Source organism: Pinus tabuliformis, chromosome J (genome assembly GCF_031772625.1).
Source record: "Pinus tabuliformis cultivar Carrire ecotype Pingquan chromosome J, CPIR1, whole genome shotgun sequence".
Lineage (NCBI taxonomy): Eukaryota > Viridiplantae > Streptophyta > Pinopsida > Pinales > Pinaceae > Pinus > Pinus tabuliformis.
The window spans coordinates 1,261,808,185-1,261,813,899 of record NC_142295.1 but is presented as its reverse complement, the minus strand read 5'-3'; positions in this window follow the sequence as shown (position 1 = coordinate 1,261,813,899).

The following is a 5,715-nucleotide window of genomic DNA, read 5'->3' as shown; positions in this document are numbered from 1 at the left end:
TGTTTTATTTCCTAGACCAACAACTTTCCTTTCAACAGAAATCCAAAATTTTGTTGGGACAACTATTGAATTTAAGATATTTACATTTGCACCAGAATCCAATAGCGTAGTTAGTGAAAACATTTCTCCTTGTATACAAAGATTTACCTTTACATGGTGCTGCTAATATTCAATTTCCATGATTCTCATCTCTCTGGATCCTAAAATAGGATCTTTTTGTCCTTCAATGATTTCTATATTTGGATTTTGGTAAGAGGTTGTAGTGTTCCAATCTTGGACACTTTTAGGCTGCTTTCCTTTTTCTAATTCTGCAATTCTAGATTTTAAACCGAAGATTCCAGATTTAAGATGATGTATTTCTCTACTTACCTCCCACAATGTGAGTGAACAAACCTTGTCATGTGGTTGATGTTTCTGGAATGATTTGGTATTCCGCTCAAATGAAGCATCAACAAATAATGGCTTTTTGACATTGTTTTTAGAAGAACTTGATACACGTAGCTGATCCATGAAAGTTGCAGTAAGTCTTTCCTTCATATCACCTTCTTCCATGGCTCGGATTGTTGGCATTATGATGCATGTGTTGTACTTGATGGCAAACAACTCATAGAAGATCAACTCACTTATATATATCTAGATGAATCTACGGAAGAGATATCAGATGACAATTCTCAGTATGACAAGTCCAAAGGGGGAGATTGTTGGCATTATGAGACAAGTGTTGTCCTTGATGGCAAATCACACAAATGATAAATTATAGTGCAGCAAATTTATTTGATAAATTATAGTGCAACAAAGTTTCCTTCATGTAGAGAAAAGTTCACGCACTTTTATGCAGAGAAAAGTTTATTCCATGTAGAGAAAAGTTCACGCACTTTTATGCAGAGAAAAGTTTATTCCATGTAGAGAAAAGTTCACGCACTTTTATGCAGAGAAAAGTTTATTTCATGTAGAGAAAAAGTTCATGCACTTTCATGCAAGGAAAAGCGCGTATATGTTGGAAAACTTACCTTTGGTCCATGGTAGTTAAAAAGTTTATTTCATGTAGAGAAAAGTTCACGCACTTTTATGCAGAGAAAAGTTTATTTCATGTAGAGAAAAAGTTCACGCACTTTCATGCAAGGAAAAGCACGTATATGTTGGAGAACTTACCTTTGGTCCATGGTAGTTAGTCCTTGGTATTTGAACCTATGGTTTTGGACCATGGTACCTCGTCAGAAGTGTTGATCTCACGCACTTTCATGCAAGGAAAAGCGTGTATATGTTGGAGAACTTACCTTTGGTCCATGGTAGTTAGTCCTTGGTATTTGAACCTATGGTTTTGGACCATGGTACCTCGTCAGAAGTGTTGATCTCACGCACTTTCATTGTTGGTTCATGGTATTAGTCCGATAGTTTTTGATCCTATGGTTTTGGCTCGTGGTATTGCATCCAAAAGTTTTGATCCCACGCACTTCCATGGTTGGTTCATGGTATTAGTCCGACAATTTTTGATCCTATGGTTTTGGACCGTGGTATTGTGAAAGGCCTAAGACTATAAAAGAGGAAGGAGATCATTTGGCAAAGCATCATCTAAATTATCTGATTATCTGATAAAGTGCTAGATCTGGAATACTGTGATTGGGTTATGGTGCAAATCTGGATCTGAGCTAAAGAGGGATCTCACCGGTTGATGGAGAACAAGATCTAAGGATAGATCGGGATCAAATGGTTTGAAATGAACTATCTCTATATATTTGATTATGCTTATTCTAGATCTGTATATTGAAAAATGATCTGAACTGGGTATAACTTAAGTTTGAAATCGCTACAAGTCATGTTTGAATATTTATAGATCTGTACGTGGGTTGGCTTTGGTGTAAGCGCGTATATATGCAGGTTTGGTTCATTGTAGTAGCGTATACAATTTGAGCTATGATATTTGAAGTCACAGATGGTTCTGGTTGTTGATGGGTTTTGATGACAGTTTAAAGATGTCAGTATTCTACATATCCTGTTTGGTTGATTGTGTTTAGCTTTAGTATTGATGGATGAGAACTAATATTGGATCAAGATCATAATGACTCATATTTATGTGATCTGATGGACTAGATATGGGTGCTAACACATATATTATCCTTGTATATGTATTGATCTGGTGTTTGGGTGATTCAAAAGATTGATTGATTATGTGCTTCAATGATATTAATGGGTCCAGTATGAAAATTGGATGAAACGTGGCCTTTCAGATTATGTGTTGTGCTTCAGGAGTATCCAGTCTGAAAATGCATGAAACGTGGTACCTGGAGGAGAGAAGATTGTAGGCCGGCGCCTACGTACTAGTATCTTAGCTAGTACAAGAGCTAAGGGGGTGGTAGCTCCCTTCCAGGAGAGACTGGAGAACGAGAGAGGGTTGTAGCTCTCTGCAGGTAGAAGCCTGCGTACTAGTATAAGACTGCACCAGTACATAAATATTGTAAAAGGATTTTCTTATTAAGAAGAAGATTGAGATGACTTGCAACAGGTGGTTTTCTCCCACATTGGGTTTCCACCTTATATCATGGTGTTCATGTGTGTGACTTACGTGTGATGATCTGTTCTATTTTACTGCACCTGTTTATTGTTAATATGGTTGATAATGTTCTAATGCACTCATTAAGGATCAACTAACTGAATCATAAGAAGTTTTGGAAGTAGCATATATGAATCTGAATATGGAAATGAAAAAGTTTTATTGATGTGATAATACTAATTCACCCCCCCTCTCAGTATTATTTCCAACAATTGGTATCAGAGAAGGTCCTTTGGTAGAAGCTTGATCGCTTGAAGGAGATCCGTGGAACAATGGGAAAGAAGCTTAAGAAGAAAGCTCATAAGAAGAAGAAGACATCTCAGAAGAACTATGACAGTGGGAGAATCGATTGGAGATTAGGTATAAGAAGCTCTTCAGATTCAGATTCAGATTCAGAATCATTTCAGAATGAAGATGAACTATCAGGTATGAATTTGCTATCCTCTGATGTTCCAGCTATCTATCCATTTGGAAAAGATGGAAGTGATAATGAAACAACTGAATGTGCTCTTATGGGTGAGGAAGAAGGATATCAAATAGAATCAGAATTTAACAGGCTGACAAACAAAATTAGTGAACAAGAAAGACTTCTGAACATAAAGAGTGGTGCCCTCAAAGAAGCTGTTACTAGACAAAAGGCTCAACGAGAGTTATTCAAGGAGAAATATCAAAAGTTGCAGGTTGAAGCAAGATCTCTAAGAAATGAAGTCAATGAAAAGAACACAACCATCAAGAAACTCAGAGATAGATCCAGTTACTATGAAAGTCTTGAAGCCACGATCCGCTCTCTAAAGGAAGATCTTGAAGAATCAAAGAAGCTGAATAAAGATCTAGTCCAAGATATTGAAAAACAGGGAAACGAAGTTATCAGCTTAAAATCTCAGCTAGAATGTGCCTTCAGAATTCGTCAAATGCAACAGGATCTGAATGAAGAACAAGAAAAGGAGATTCTCAAGCTAAAGCATCAGTTGGAAGAAGAAAGGAAAGCTGAAGAAGACATGAAGAAGCAATATCTAGAAAAAGAAGAACAACTTCAGGTTGAGGTAAATATCTTGAAAAGTAAATTAGAAGAAAAGGATAAGCTCTTACGTTTTCAAGATAGTACTAAAGTCTTGGATGATATTCTTAATAGTCAAAGATCTCCTGCTATCAAAACTGGTCTTGGCTTTCATGAATCTGTTGAAGGTGAATCTAGTTCACAAGGTGAGGCAAGGAACTCTAAAGAGAAATTTAAAATGATCAACAAGGAGATAAGAGAGATGAAAGGACAATCTCATCATCAACCAAGGAAAGAAATTCTTCAAAGAAAATCTTTTACTCCTCCCATGAATAATGTTGAATGTTATGTATGCCATAACCTTGGACATGTTGCAGCCAGATGTAGAAGAAGAAGGGTTCAAGATCATCAAACAAACAGATCATCTCAGTCAAGGTACTTTAATGGATATTGCTTTGCTTGCAATATGTTTGGTCACAAAGCTGCTGATTGCTACAAAAGGAATATGAAACATGTAAGATGTTATGCATGTAACAAGCTTGGACATATAGCAAAGGAATGCAGGAACAAAGCACGGACATCACACCAAAAGGAGAAAACATCATCACACTTGAAGATATGGAAGAAAAAGGAAGTTCAGTCAGAAAGTGGCGGCACAACACATTATACAGACATAACAGAGGGAGCCGGAAGTGTAAAACTTCAATCTCCTACGCAAGCTTGATAAAGGGAAGTTTCATATATACGCGAATTTGTTACTGCACAGTCGCATATATGATTGTTTGAAGAAAGGCAGTAGGGACAGATTCAAGAAAAGGATCAGTTTTGCTCTAATTGATAATGGTTGCATTTTGCTAATGATGTGTGGATATGATGGTTAGAAGTATTTTGTTTCTAACTTGATAATGATGATGTATTGATACTTCTTGCTGATATGAATGATCAGATCTGACAGTAAACAAGATGGCACAGGTTTAGGGGGAGCATATGCTTTTAATGCATTGTTGGCATTATGGTTAATAGTCCTTGGTGATGATGCTTAAATGATTCATGTTGCTATGATATGGTTATGAGTTGTTCAAATGATTCTTGGGGTTACATAGTTGATATTTAGATCAGATTTGTGGTTGATCCTCTAATGGTGCTTACATGGTGATCTTCATAAGGATAAGGAGAAGTACATAGCTTGAATTCACATCTTCTTTACTTGATGATGAGTCACTCATATGTTGTTGTCGTCATATGCATAAAGATCATATATTACAGTTATGATGCAGGATTCCTATTGTTCTTGGCACATATATGGATGAGGATTGTTGGCTGGATACATGGATGCTTATTCAAAGTTGCATTGTTGGAGACTTGATGATGATGAGTTCTTACCTATATGATGATAGGTTGTTTCGTACATATGTTGATTGATATTCCCAATTGATGATACTTGGTCCATGCAGATCTGGATGGCTATGGTGTTTCTCACATATGATAGAATGATTCTGTATATACAGAATTCTATTCAAAAGGATGAGTTGATACGGACATACCTTGATGATTCATGCACTAATACAAGTTGCTGGTGACAGATGCTATGGAGCAGATCATTCAGTGTCGTTGCTGATGTTTATCATGATCTTATTTAGGTGTTTGGTCTCTGTTATAAATGTCATGTATATCATTCGATGTAAAGGTCATATCAAGACTCATGGTGTAATAGTGTGTCTCTATCTAGTCATTTGATGAAATATTTCAGTCATATCAAGGTCATGTAACGGCCTATGTTTGGTTTCCCCACTATGCCTGGGATGAAGATGTAATGTATTTGGTTGTCATATTTCTGATGTATCCTCACTTGGTTGGGTGATGGATGTATGTATTGACTCTTTTGGTGATAGGAAGGTCTTTCATGATGTATAAGTCTTGGTTCTTCTTGAAGAACATCTTTTGCAGATCTTTCCTACAGTCAGGGGGAGCATGAACAGCACAATTCAGAAAGAGCAGAGATTTCAGCATGTAGCATGAACAGATTGGTACACCTTGGCATATACAAAGGGGGAGCTCATTCAGATATTTCAACAGGTACTCAGGGGGAGTATGAACAGCGGAATGCCTTTCTAGGAAGAGAATATCTTGGTTCGCCCTTTGCCCCTGATGTCAAAGGGGGAGAGTG